The sequence below is a fragment of the Camellia sinensis genome, chromosome 7, assembly GCF_055761805.1.
Source record: "Camellia sinensis isolate YWXY chromosome 7, ASM5576180v1, whole genome shotgun sequence".
NCBI lineage: Eukaryota > Viridiplantae > Streptophyta > Magnoliopsida > Ericales > Theaceae > Camellia > Camellia sinensis.
The window spans coordinates 36,301,466-36,316,678 of NC_138967.1; the positions used below are offsets into that span (position 1 = coordinate 36,301,466).

Here is a 15,213-nt window from a genome sequence, read left to right on the forward strand (position 1 = left end):
CTAAATCCGCTCAAAACCCATTCGCCATATTAGCCACCGCCAGCCATCTTCAATACAGCTTTCACAGCTTCTTCTCCAGCGAAGTTCTTCGGCTCCGATGCCCCCTCCAATCGAACCTCTCTTTACATGCTCAAAACCCATTCTTGGAAGCTTCGAAACAATGCTAATCATAGCAATGGTGCTTCTGCTGACTCTTCTCTGAGGACTCAACTTCAAATTCAACAGTACTTTATTCAGGTATAAATTATAAATTAAATCAGCTCTGTAAAGAGGGTTTTGGCCTTTTGGGGGGTATATAACCCATTTCCTCTCTCATCTTCACAGTTCGTGTAGCCACCATTGCTGTCCAAACTCAAAACCCACTTCACTTGCCATATTTCTTGATCTGGGTCGATCTGGGTTTGTCTTCAAACTCAACCAATGTTTCTGGGCCGGTGACAATTTTTTGGTTTTTCTTCATGGGTTGTGTGACCTTGAAGCAAGCGATGTCGGTGACCCCGGCTCTCAATCATTCCGGCGCCTTTCGAGACAATGCTGTTGCGGGGGGCTCGGGGAGGAGCCGGGGAAGTGGGGTGGTGGACTTTGAGAAGAAGAAGAAGAAGAGGACTGACTCGGGGGTGAGTGAGAACGAGTGGGTGAGTCAGCGAGGGTGAGTTCTAATGGAGGTGGTGGTGAGTCACTGAGTTTTAGGTTGGGGAATTTGCAGAAGTATGTAGAAGGAGAGCAAGTCGCCGCCGGTTGGCCGGCTTGGCTCAGCGCCGTTGCCGGTGAAGCCATTCACGGTTGGGTGCCTCTCAGTGCTGACTCTTTCGAAAAGCTGGAAAAGGTTGCTCTCTCTCTCTCTCTCTCTATGTGCATTGTGTGTGGTCCAATTATCAGTTTCCATGGTGTGTTAAATATTGAAAATGCTTAATTTTGATGCTTTTAATTTTAGTGCATATACAACCAAAACATAAAAATTAATTTAGTTTATTGTCTTATTTGGATGCTCTAGGATCTTGATTAACTCAGGAGGACTCTTTTTGTTTTTATTTTTGTTTTTTTGGACTTTGTTGTCTTATTTGGATACTCTACTAAGGATCTTAAAGCTTGTCCTTTTTTATCATGGAAGTTGAGAAATTTCCCAATTTTCAGTTGTAGAACAGCATATGAGCTTCAGATATATTGAATTTTTTTTAATTTTTTTTGGGCTTTTTTCTTTCCCAAATTGGGTTGTCATTGTGTTATTCATGTTTTTTTGTAGTTTTAAATCTTGGTTCGGTAGCAAATTTACAAACTGTTGATCATAACTTGTTTCATCTTGACATTATATCACAATTGCATGTTTTATTCATTTTTCCGTTCCCTATTTTCTTCTTTCTTTTACATTGCTAAAATGGTGATTCACTTCTATGTATATTCTGAATCTGTAAGTAATTCCACCACTCCAAAGGCTTCATAATGCCTTCTGAAGAATTTTTAATCACCTGGATTGTTTAGTCATTAATGCTTTAAGCCTTTTTTTCATTAATCGGTGGGATACAGTTAATACAGTTACTATTCTAGAACTACTAATTACATTTTAACTTGATGATTATTACTTTTTTCCCCCATTATAAATGTTTCTCATTCACTTGAGCATAAATTTAATAATTTCTTTTTCTTTTATCAAAGTATCCAGGGTTGATGTAATAAAAAGTCACTTTTGTCGGATTATTCATTTACATGTATCTTTATGTTTGCTTCTAAAAGGTTTAAATAAGTTTTCCGACTTTCTTTTTTTTCTTTATTTTTCCTTTTTAATTAACAATTTCAACTGATGTGGCAGGTAGGACAGGGCACTTATAGCAGCGTATTCCATGCACGCAACTTAGAAACTGGGAGCATTGTTGCTCTGAAGAAGGTACGATTTGATAATTTTGAGCCCGAAAGCGTTCGGTTTATGGCACGAGAAATAATGATACTACGCAGGCTTGACCATCCGAATATCATAAAACTGGAGGGCTTAATTACCTCCCGATTGTCATGTAGCATATACCTTGTATTCGAGTACATGGAACATGACATTTCTGGACTCTTATCTTCCCCTGACATCAAGTTAAGTGAAGCACAGGTTTGCTTATGTTGATTTTTTTTTTTATTCAGCAAACTTATAACTAGTGTGTGCTTATCACATCACAATGAAACACCCTAATTTGGGTTTCAGTAGCATTGGACATTTTGGTTTGTCATTTGCTTTGTAAAAGTCATCTGCATAAGAATATAACAATGTGAGGAAAACTCAGTTTCCTGAAATTTTGAAATGTTGGTGAATGCTAAGCACAATCAGTTAATTGCTATGTCAAATACTGAAAGATGCACATTCTATTTTGAAATGCTAAGAAATGGAATACTTTCATTTCTCGTGTTCAATTGCCCCTTCGTTCTACTGGACGAGTTAATATTTTCTAGGGTAAATTATAGTGACCTCCCAAAGATTTGGAGAAAATACAGTATGCTCCATAGTTTTGGCTTAATTACACCAAGCTTCCTTTTAATAGGGCTAAAGGGACTAGAATTAATGCAAATGGTGTAAAGACACAAAGATAAACAATGGGAAATTTACATTTTAGTGTAAAAGAGATGATAACATCATTTTTTCATCCATATGACTAACTAATTACTGATTCAACTGATTGTAAGATTCAACTGAAATTGATTATGTTTTGTAGGTTAAATGCTACATGGAACAGTTGTTATCTGGGCTTGAGCACTGCCACTCTCGGGGTACAATGCATAGGGACATTAAAGGTGCAAATCTTCTGGTAAATAATGAAGGAGTTTTGAAGATGGCTGATTTTGGATTGGCAAACTTCTGTGGTACTGGCCCTGTGGGGCACAGACAACCTCTAACCAGTAGAGTCGTCACTTTATGGTACCGTCCTCCTGAACTTTTGTTGGGTTCCACGGATTATGGAGCCTTAGTGGATCTCTGGAGTGTTGGCTGTGTATTTGCTGAACTACTCCTCGGGAGCCCCATCCTTCAGGGCAGAACTGAGGTAATCTTCTTTGACCTTACGAAACGATTTTATGATTCTCAGATATATGGGCAAATTATACCAGTGGTCCCTACATTTTGCCCATTATATCATTTTGGTCCTTACACTTTCAATTAACTCAATTATATATATGTAAAGAGTTATAATTAATTAGACCAAATTGAAGCAAAATCATAAATTCATGGTCAAAATTGAGTCAATTGAAATTATAGGATCCAAAATGACAGAAGGACCAAACTACAAGGACTGCTGTTGTCATTTACCCCAGATATAAAGGTTGGACAGATCCGAATTAAGCTTTGAAAGGCTTAAAATTGCACTACAAAATCCCATAAAAACATAAAGGTTTTATAAATTCTCTATATGATGTTGTCTATTGAATTAAAAGCATCACATATCTTTATATATAATCTTTACGAAAACTCCTAATTCCAGGAGAACTATTACTCCGGTGTGCAGAAACTAAGGACTTTGACTCCTAAAAACCATATAAACCTCCTAAAAACCATATAAACTCAAAATCTTGTCCCTCGACCATGGGTGATTGATGATTTGGATGCTTTTATATTAAAATGGGGCAGAAAATCTTGGAAAAAGGCAAGCTCCATATGCAAGTTGTTTTTTACTATGACTGTCATTTAAAAAGAAATATATTTTTTTTGCCTACACTAACCAGCTCATTTTTTTTTTTTTGTGGTAGGTTGTCATTTTTGTTGACAATTCTGGTGCAGATACGATTTTGGGTATATTGCCATTTGCAAGAGAGTTACTACGACGTGGAATGCAGGTTTGCTTCCAGAACCTTTTATTTTCCTACTATGCAGCTAAAGTATCTGTTTGAACTTCCTTAGAGAATTGTCAGCTTTTTTACCCAGGTGTATTTTGAAACCAAAGAAGGTGTTCTTTGAGAGGCATTTATGTACTTGCATATTTTGAGTGATACATGCTTAACTTATGTGTCATATGACCTATATTTATTCTTTGTTATTCTAATTGAAGCAATATGCAATTGGAAAAAGTAAAGAATGGTTTCTGTTCTTGATTGTTGAATCTATGCTCTTGTACTTAACAAGGACTATTGGTGTAGAAAAAAACAACAGATCCCTGAGGATGAACTAATTTTCATATCTGGACAATCATTATTGACAACAACGACAACAAAAAGCAAAAAATGAAAAAAAAATATAATCAAGTTGGTTTTTCTTCTGCATAAATATCAGAACCGAAACCCTGTCCTTTTGTTCTTATTCTTTCTGGCAACTTCTTGATAAATTGTGTCTCCAGCAGAAGTTCTCTTTCTTTAATTTTTTCTCAACTTGGAAACATATTTTTATTGTGTTAGTGACTCAGTGATCATATTTTTGTCAATAATATCCTCAATTAGGGATTTTCTAAAAAATTCTTATAGCGACCCCGGTCTTTTCCCATTTGATTATTGTATCCGGACTTAGGTTCCGTAGATTCCGTCATTGTATAATTGTTGTTGTCATTCATTATTTTCTTATTTTGAGTCTTGGGTTATGTTGGGAAGATTTGGAGCAGGTTGGTTGAGCTTAGGAACCAAGTCTAGTTGCCCAGATTTTGGCTTGTCCGCTCGAGCAGGGGTTTGGACGCTCGAGCGGGGAATACACCCATCCAGTATGTCCTGTGTAGTGTTGGTCGCTCGAGCGGGGGATTGGACGCTCGAGCGGGAAGTCGTGAGTGACGCTCGAGTGGGGAGTTGGGCGCTCGAGCGGGGACCTGTCTGCAAAAACTTCTGGGAGAGTGCATTCGCCGCTCGAGCGGGAGTTTGGCCGCTCGAGCGGGAGTCTGTGAGTGGCGCTCGAGCGGGGGTTTCCACGCTCGAGCGGGGCGACTGGTATAAAAATCCGAGATCCGACTTTCAGGATCATTTTTCATCTCCTTTTTTATTTTAAAACCCTAGAACCGTCTTCTCCCTCTCCCTACACACCTTCTCTCTTAGGTTTGATCTACTTAGAGTGTATTTCTACCCTAAGCCCTTTGTTAAAAAGATAGAGTGGGTCGAGGGCTTCCGTTTAATCTGAACAATCTTGGGTTTGGAGCACTTTGGTTTTCGTCATCTTCTCCATTCGAGTTCTTCGCTTCAAGGTAGGGATTTCCTACTCCATCCTATAAGTTTTGTCCTAAGTTTTAGTATTTTGATATGTTGGGAGTACTTTGGTAATTTTGGGAAAAACCCTAGTTGTATTAATAAATTAATTTGTATAATTAATTTAAGGAAATTGGGGAAATTGGTTAAATGCATGAAATTGAGGAATTCATTGATTAAATGGTGTAGTTGGATAATTAAAATCACTCGCCTATTGAATTGTTGATATATTTATTTCCAGTCTAGAAATAACTGTTTTGGGCTATCGGTGGAGGATAGTCGTGTTTGTTGTAGACATTGCATGTGGATTAGGAATAACTGAAACTAATCACATTGGTTAAATCATTAATTTTAACTATTGCATTAATACAGAAAATACGTGTATTGATTGAGCATTGCATTTGCATATATATTGTTTTGTGTGGGAGGAGATAGGGGATGTACTCCACGGTTTAGGGGAAGATAGGGGATGGACCTCTAAACCGGATTTTGTTTGGGAGGAGATAGGGGATGGACTCCATTAGCATCACTTTTATGTGTGCTTATTTATATTGAAGTGTTTTATTTGATACAGCACTAAAATGTGTATCAAACTGGAAGTATGAAGTGTTTGATTTGAGCCTGAGTCTCATCTGTTTGTTGACATTGGAAGAATGTGAATATAATATATATAGTTCACTGTTGTAAGTTTGGCTAGGTTCTGAGCCATATTGATAAAGTTGGAAAGTAAAACGTGTCTTAGACAATATTGTCATGAGACTGTAAAATGATGTAATTGATTATCTTGGTTAACCATCTATTGAATGCTTTAGCTTTATTCAATGCTTATATTTGGTTTAGTACTTTTCTACTGGGCTGTGGCTTACCCTTTATGGGAACATCATTTTCAGGTTCAGGTGATAAGCTACCTCCACGGACTTAGCCTGGAAGGATTTGATGTTTGGGATTTTGAAGACTTGTCTTTAGTTATATGTTTTATTTTGTTATTTTTGAGATTTCATGTAAACATTCAAGCCTAGGGCTTAACTTGTAAAAGAGTTAGTACTCATCCTTCTTGTGTCCAAGTGTTAGCTTGGAAAGATGTAAGCCCTTAGGGCATTTATTTTGATGTTGCAGGATGTTACATGTGATGTCTTTCAATAAGAATACTCTGATGAATAACTCAAATGATTCGTTTTCTTTTATAAATGCATGTTAATGTTATGGTTAATATGGGTTTATTTTGAGGGCGTTACAACTTGGTATCAGAGCGTACCGGGTTTGAATACTTTGGGTACGTGGGAAGTGATTAGTATCACATTGGGTTCGTCTCGTTTGATAGAGACTTAGTGTAATGTTATATGTTTATGTGATAACCTGTTTATGTGATTATGTGGGTATGGAATGTAGTTTCTAGGATGTTGATTGGACCCTTGAGTTTCTAGTAGTCTTGTTGGAAAGGCACTTGATCACTGCTGCTTCCAACCGGAACTATAGTAACGCTTCGGGACTATTATTATCCAGGAATGAAATTCGTAGGTGCTTATGTGATTATGTGCTTACGTGGAATGAATTATTTTTTTTTGTCCAATGCATTAGAACGCGAGTGTTTAGTTTCGGCACATTTATTAATGTGCTAACGTCTTGGTTTGTTTCCTTTATTAGGATGTCAGGACGAGGACGAGGACGCGGTAGGCGTGGTAGGCCGGGTAGGCAGGAGGTACCGGTGCCAGAGGAGATTCCGGCAGTTCATGAGGGAATTGGCCAGGCCAATGTGGCCGAGCCAGTAGGCCAGCAGGCTATGGGCGCTTTAGCCCGAGAGATAGCAAGGGCATTCAGGGAGTCAGTAGGCATTCTTAGGGCTGAGAATCAAGCCCAGGTTGTTGTTGCGGATGCAGGACCTTCCTTTCTGAAGAGGGAGTTCTTCCGGTCTAATCCGGATGAATTTGTGGGTGATCCTAAAGAGCCGCTTAAGGCAGATGAATGGCTCGAACAGACAACGAAGACGTTTGAGATGCTTGGCATCGAAGACGAGGGGTTGAAGGTGACCTTGGCATCATTCCAGTTGAAGGGGGATGCGGGTCAGTGGTGGAAGTTCACTAAGGGGCGTATAGGAGGTACATGGGAGGCTTTTGTGAATGCTTTCCAGGAAAAGTTCTTATCTCCAGCAATTAGGGAGAAGCTGAGAGACCAGTTCTGCCAGCTTAAGTAGTCGAGTTCTTCAGTGTCCGAGTTTGAGGCTGCATTTACTAGTTTGTCCAGGTTTGCACCTGAATTGGTGGCGTCTGAGGAACGCCGTTGTATTGAGTTTGAGAGGAAGTTGAGGCGTGGCCTCAAGCTGAGAGTTGGGGGAACTATGATTCGGGATTATGGGCGTTTGGTTGATGTTGCAGCCCACATGGAAATCATGATGCAGGAGGAGGAGGAAGGACAGAAGGGCTCCAAGAGGAGTCAAGATGGTCAGAGTGATGGTAGGAGACAGAAGGGTTTTAATCCCCAACAGTCTCAGAGTAGCTTTTCTAGATCGACTTTTCCTGTGCCGAGTGCTAGTTCGGGGAAAGGCAGTCAAGGAGACATTACCTGCTTCAAATGTGGCCAGCTGGGCCACAAGTCTCCAGTTTGTCCTCAGAGGGGAGGAGTGCAGAGAGCAGCATCATCTTCGGCTCGATCTCAGAGCCAGAGTCAGGGTAGAGGCCAGCCACTCTCGTGTTATCAGTGTGGTCAGCCAGGGCATATGAAGAGGTATTGCCCGCAGTTGGGTGGCACACCTGGTGCATCTGGTTTGAGGCAGACTCAGGGTCAACAGCCAGCTCAGTCGAGTCAGGCCTCGCGGGCCAATCAGGGGGCTTCATCGTCTCAGTCGGTGCAGCAATCTTATGCTCCTAGGGGTGAGCAGGTTGATCAGAGGTCATCTAGGCGCGTGTATGCTGTTACCGCGCAGGATCTTGTACCGACTCCATCTGTTGTGAGAGGTACTTTCTTGTTTTGTAACTCGGTTGCTAATGTGTTGATTGATACGGGTGCATCTCATTCCTTTGTGTCTGCTGCATTTGCATCTGTTTTGGAGTTGGAATTAGCACAGTTAGCATCTCCTATTTGTGTAGTGTCGCCTCTTGGGGGTGAATTGATTTTGAAACACGGTGTTAGGGGTTGTGATATAGAGGTTGATTACCATAGAATCCCATTTTCCTTTGTAGTTATGCCTATGAGAGGTTTCGATGTTATTTTGGGTATGGACTGGTTATCGTCATACCGGGCAGTTATTGATTGCTACCGCCAGAGAGTCACTTGTTGTACCGTGAATGGTGAGTGTTTTCATTTTCTGGGGGACCGTGTTGGTAGTGTTTTGCCACCGGGGTATGTTCCGCGAGGACGGAGTGAGCTTAGTGGTCTACTTGCTAACCTTTCGATTAGTGAGGACGGTGAGACTCAGATTGTGTTGCCAAGGGTGGTGTGTGAGTACTCGGACGTTTTTCCCGAGGATCTTGTTGGTTTGCCACCGCATCGAGAGATTGAATTCTCTATTGACTTAGTGCCCGGGCACGGCGCCGATTTCTATGGCACCTTATCGTTTTGCCCCAGCTGAGTTAGTTGAGTTGAAGATCCAACTCCAGGAGTTGCTAGATAAGGGCTTTATACGTCCTAGTGTTTCGCCTTGGGGAGCACCGGCCCTCTTTGTTAAAAAGAAGGGTGGTGCTTTGAGACTTTGTATAGATTACCAGAAATTGAATCGGGCTACGGTTAAGAATAAGTACCCTATGCCCCGTATAGATGATCTGTTCGATCAGTTGAAAGGTTCCCGTTGTTTCTCGAAGATAGACTTGAGATCAGGTTATCATCAGTTGAGAGTCAGGGAGGAGGATATTCCAAAGACGGCATTCCGTACGCGGTATGGCCACTATGAGTTTTTGGTAATGCCATTTGGGCTCACCAATGCACCAGCAGTATTTATGGATTTGATGAACCGGATATTCCGGGAATTTCTAGATTGTTTTGTAGTAGTCTTCGTGGACGACATCCTTATCTATTCACCTTCAGAGGAAGAGCACGAGGAACAGTTGAGGGTGGTGCTTGATTTACTTAGAGCCCATCAGCTTTATGCTAAGTTTGGGAAGTGTGAGTTCTGGCTAGAGGAGGTGAAGTTCTTAGGCCATGTAGTTTCTAGGGAAGGGGTGTCTGTTGATACATCCAAGACAGAGGCAGTGCAAGATTGGGTACAGCCTAAGAGTGTGTTTGAGATCCGCAGTTTTCTGGGATTAGCTGGGTATTATCGCCGGTTTGTAAGAGATTTCTCCAGATTAGCTTCGCCTTTGACTAGATTGACTCGGAAGGGAGTCAAATTTGTTTGGAGTGAGACTTGTGAAAAGTCGTTCCAGGAGTTGAAAGTTAGACTGACCACTGCTCCAGTCTTGATTATTCTGGAGAGAGGGTTGGGTTATGCAGTCTATTGTGACGCCTCACGAGAGGGTCTTGGTTGTGTGTTGATGCAAGAGGGGAAAGTGATTGCCTATGGCTCACGTCAGTTAAAAGTTCACGAGAAGAATTACCCTACGCATGATTTAGAGTTAGCAGCTGTGATATTTGCCTTGAAGATTTGGAGACATTATCTTTACGGTGAGAGGTTCGAGGTATTCTCGGATCATAAGAGTCTGAAATATCTGTTCACACAGAAAGACTTGAACTTGAGGCAGAGGAGGTGGATGGAATTTATTGAGGATTATGACTTTGAATTGCATTATCATCCGGGAAAGGCCAATGTGGTGGCCGACGCCCTTAGCAGGAAACCTGTTGGTGACATAGCTAGTATAGCCATCCGAGAGTGGGAGATGTTAGGTGCACTTGGAGAGTTTGATTTGCATCTGGGCGAATCCGTTGAGGCTGCGGCCTTGTTTTCTGTTGTTGCGCAACCTACACTTGTGACTCGAGTGTTAGAGGCTCAGAGGGGCGACCTTGAGGTAGAATCCCTCCGTGAGAAGATTTCTGGTGGGAAGGTTGAGAAAGGTTTGACGGTGTATCCCGACCTGAGTGTGAGATACCGAGACCGTCTGTTTGTGCCGGAGTCTCATCGAGAGGAGGTACTCCGAGAGTTTCATCATTCACGCCTTGCGGTGCATCCGGGAGGTACTAAGATGTATCGGGATTTGGGTCGCCAGTTTTGGTGGCTGGGTATGAAGAGAGATGTGGCAGCTTTCGTGTCTAAGTGCCTTACTTGTCAGCAAGTGAAGGCCGAACATCAGAGGCCAGCGGGTTTGTTGCAACCCTTGCCTATTGCCGAGTGGAAGTGGGAGCATGTCACTATGGACTTCGTTGTAGGTCTTCCGAGGACTCAGCGGGGCAGTGATGCTATTTGGGTGGTTGTAGACCGGTTGACTAAGTCGGCGCACTTCATTCCTATGCGCGTTAGAGATTCAGTAGATCATCTTGCCGACTTGTATATTCGGGACATAGTGAGGTTGCACGGGGTTCCAGTGACGATCGTCTCCGATAGGGACCCTCGTTTTACTGCCAGATTATGGCAGAGCTTGCAGAGCGCCTTAGGTACTAAGTTGACCTTTAGCACAGCTTATCATCCTCAGACTGATGGGCAGTCCGAGCGTACTATTCAGATCCTTGAAGATATGCTTCGGGGTTGTGTTCTTGACTTTAGCGGGTCATGGGAGAGGCACTTGCCATTAGTGGAGTTTGCCTACAACAACAGCTTCCAGTCTAGTATCGGTATGGCACCGTTTGAGGCCTTATACGGCCGACCGTGTAGGTCTCCTGTTTGTTGGGCCGAGGTGGGTGATGCACCTCTGTTGGGTCCGGAGTTAGTAAGGGAAACGACGGAGAAGGTTGAGCTTATCCGTAAGAGGCTTGTTACAGCCCAGAGTCGTCAGAAATCTTATGCCGATCGTAGGAGGAGACCTTTGGTGTTTGAGGTGAGTGATTATGTCTTTTTGAAGATATCACCAAGACGGGGATTGATGAGGTTTGGGAAGAGCGGGAAGTTGTCCCCTCGATTCATTGGTCCTTTTGAGATCCTTGAGAGGATTGGCGAGACTGCTTATCGTTTAGCTTTGCCACCGCAGTTGTCCGGAGTACATGACGTGTTTCATGTGAGTATGCTTCGGAAGTATGAGCCGGATCCATCACATGTGTTGGATTGGACCGATTTAGTGGTTGATGAGGATGTTTCGTATGAGGAGAGACCGGTTCGGGTCTTGGATAGGCGGGATCAAGTTTTGCGAGGCAAAACCATCCCTTTGGTCAAAGTTTTGTGGAAACATCACGGAGTGGAGGAAGCCACTTGGGAACGTGAGTTGGAAGTCCGCAAAAAATACCCGGACATGTTTGTCGATTTGTAATCTAGTATTTAGATTTTGTAATATTGTTAAACTTAAGAGCTTTACATGTGTCTTAAGTTGTAAAACGTGAGTATGTTTTGATAAATGGGTGTGTCTTGAAACTTGCTTCATTGTAGAAGTTTAGTGTAACATTGCATCTGTTGAGTACATCGTTGAATGTGTTGTTTATATCATACGATTGAATGTGATATGGGAATTGTTAACATTAAAAGGAATAATCCATAATAATGATACAGGTTGAAATATATGTTGTTTTATATATATTGTGAGATACCCCTTGATAAAGAGATGAAGTGACCAGTATTGGGTCAAGATGTTTATTGTTGTTATACAATATCTTTGAGAATTGAGAAAAACTTGTTTTTATTTACAAACTTATGCTTAATTTCGGGGACGAAATTCTTTTAAGGGGGGGAGGTTATAGCGACCCCGGTCTTTTCCCATTTGATTATTGTATCCGGACTTAGGTTCCGTAGATTCCGTCATTGTATAATTGTTGTTGTCATTCATTATTTTCTTATTTTGAGTCTTGGGTTGTGTTGGGAAGATTTGGAGCAGGTTGGTTGAGCTTAGGAACCAAGTCTAGTTGCCCAGATTTTGGCTTGTCCGCTCGAGCAGGGGTTTGGACGCTCGAGCGGGGAATACACCCATCCAGTATGTCCTGTGTAGTGTTGGTCGCTCGAGCGGGGGATTGGACGCTCGAGCGGGAAGTCTTGAGTGACGCTCGAGTGGGGAGTTGGGCGCTCGAGCGGGGACCTGTCTGCAAAAACTTCTGGGAGAGTGCATTCGCCGCTCGAGCGGGAGTTTGGCCGCTCGAGCGGGAGTCTGTGAGTGGCGCTCGAGCGGGGGTTTCCACGCTCGAGCGGGGCGACTGGTATAAAAATCCGAGATCCGACTTTCAAGATCATTTTTCATCTCCTTTTTTATTTTAAAACCCTAGAACCGTCTTCTCCCTCTCCCTACACACCTTCTCTCTTAGGTTTGATCTACTTAGAGTGTATTTCTACCCTAAGCCCTTTGTTAAAAAGATAGAGTGGGTCGAGGGCTTCCGTTTAATCTGAACAATCTTGGGTTTGGAGCACTTTGGTTTTCGTCATCTTCTCCATTCGAGTTCTTCGCTTCAAGGTAGGGATTTCCTACTCCATCCTATAAGTTTTGTCCTAAGTTTTGGTATTTTGATATGTTGGGAGTACTTTGGTAATTTTGGGAAAAACCCTAGTTGTATTAATAAATTAATTTGTATAATTAATTTAAGGAAATTGGGGAAATTGGTTAAATGCATGAAATTGAGGAATTCATTGATTAAATGGTGTAGTTGGATAATTAAAATCACTCGCCTATTGAATTGTTGATATATTTATTTCCAGTCTAGAAATAACTGTTTTGGGCTATCGGTGGAGGATAGTCGTGTTTGTTGTAGACATTGCATGTGGATTAGGAATAACTGAAACTAAGCACATTGGTTAAATCATTAATTTTGACTATTGCATTAATACAGAAAATACGTGTATTGATTGAGCATTGCATTTGCATATATATTGTTTTGTGTGGGAGGAGATAGGGGAGGTACTCCACGGTTTAGGGGAAGATAGGGGATGGACCTCTAAACCGGATTTTGTTTGGGAGGAGATAGGGGATGGACTCCATTAGCATCACTTTTATGTGTGCTTATTTATATTGAAGTGTTTTATTTGATACAGCACTAAAATGTGTATCAAACTGGAAGTATGAAGTGTTTGATTTGAGCCTGAGTCTCATCTGTTTGTTGACATTGGAAGAATGTGAATATAATATATATAGTTCACTGTAGTAAGTTTGGCTAGGTTCTGAGCCATATTGATAAAGTTGGAAAGTAAAACGTGTCTTAGACAATATTGTCATGAGACTGTAAAATGATGTAATTGATTATCTTGGTTAACCATCTATTGAATGCTTTAGCTTTATTCAATGCTTATATTTGGTTTAGTACTTTTCTACTGGGCTGTGGCTCACCCTTTATGGGAACATCATTTTCAGGTTCAGGTGATAAGCTACCTCCACGGACTTAGCCTGGAAGGATTTGATGTTTGGGATTTTGAAGACTTGTCTTTAGTTATATGTTTTATTTTGTTATTTTTGAGATTTCATGTAAACATTCAAGCCTAGGGCTTAACTTGTAAAAGAGTTAGTACTCATCCTTCTTGTGTCCAAGTGTTAGCTTGGAAAGATGTAAGCCCTTAGTGCATTTATTTTGATGTTGCAGGATGTTACATGTGATGTCTTTCAATAAGAATACTCTGATGAATAACTCAAATGATTCGTTTTCTTTTATAAATGCATGTTAATGTTATGGTTAATATGGGTTTATTTTGAGGGCGTTACAATTCTCATATTGCACAGATCCCTGAGGATGCAAGAAGCAATGCATGGGTCTCATTTGATGGAAAGAGAAGGCAACAACTCTCAAGAGGTGATTCGGTTCGGATATCAATGAGCCAGCATCCACTTCCAACAGTGAACAAGTCTGACCAAACGGGCGATTGGTTTCATAGCTTGATTCGATGCTTGAATTGGAACGAAAGACTAGATCAGAAGGCCCTCTGAAACCTCTTCGACCTGGTATAAAATTTGTATAAGCTATTGTACAGATTATTGTTGGACAATATTCACTGTATTTAAAATGATTAAATTCTGTTGTGTACAAAACAACAACAAGAATATAAAGAAATAAAGAAAATGAGAGAATTTGTTAGATTACAAAAATCAAACTCGAAATAAAAATAAATAAATAAAACCACAGATTTTATTTTGTTACAAAAACAAAAATAAAATCTGATTAATAAACAAATAAAAAACAAAATAAAATTAAACAACTTACTTGGTTAATTTATTTGAATAACTTTTCTGATCAAGTCCAGTGTTTAACACTGTGTCCTTAAGACAGATTCGTCCTCTCCACGGTGCTTTCAGAATTTGGACGTCTATCTCCCAGGATGAAATGATCTTACCACAAACAATAGCAGCACTACAAATTGTTTGCCTTACGAACACACTAAGTGTTTACACTCTTTCTTTCACAAATAAAATGCAGCAAGATGAAGAATATTTAAAGCAGAGGATGGAGTACGAAAATTGGAGTGAAATCCAAATGGGAGGCTAGTCTATTTATAGATGTAAAGGTGGCTCTTGGTTTTGAATTGAACAGGTATGAAACCTGTTAGTTTCAAATTTAAACAGATTTGAATCTGTTGGGTTAATAATTCAAACAAACAAAAACGGGAAGGGCTCTGTTTGGATGAGCAATAAATCCAAACCAGTTTAATTCTGTTTGAAAACGGGAAGGGCCCTGTTTGGATGAACAATAAATCCAAACCAGTTTAATTTGAATTCTGGATTTTATTTTACCAAAAAATAAAATTAAATTCAAATGTTTTTGGCCCAAAAAGATTAGAAGCCCAACCCAACCACACACCACCCACCCGCGCCCAAGCCCAGGCCCCGCCCAGCCGGACGGACGGCGGCGGCGGCGCGCGCGCGTGTGTGGTGATTTTTGGGTCCAATGGGTCTAGCCCATTTTGCCCATAACCTCTCCCTCTAAAACACTTGGGTACCCCTTGGGGCACACCCCAAGTATCTCACCCTAAGCCTTATAAACCCTTTCAAAACTTCCCACCAAATCAATGTGGGACAAGCCAATTTACAACCTTAAGGAATTTCCACCATAACTCCATTTCCATGGAGCACACTTTGGCTTCAATTTCCCATTCACTCGGTAATGGTTTTG

The 15,213-nt window shown here is 41.2% G+C and overlaps 1 pseudogene across 1 annotated transcript; it reads left to right on the plus strand.

Moving 5' to 3' along the window:
- The first annotated feature begins 458 nt into the window (after positions 1-458).
- On the plus strand, positions 459-14,076 carry LOC114262868 (protein IMPAIRED IN BABA-INDUCED STERILITY 1-like; annotated as a pseudogene). The gene is made up of 4 exons (XR_014334558.1): positions 459-826; positions 1,808-2,092; positions 2,691-3,017; positions 13,830-14,076. The product of XR_014334558.1 is annotated as a protein IMPAIRED IN BABA-INDUCED STERILITY 1-like (transcript).
- Positions 14,077-15,213: the final 1,137 nt, after the last annotated feature.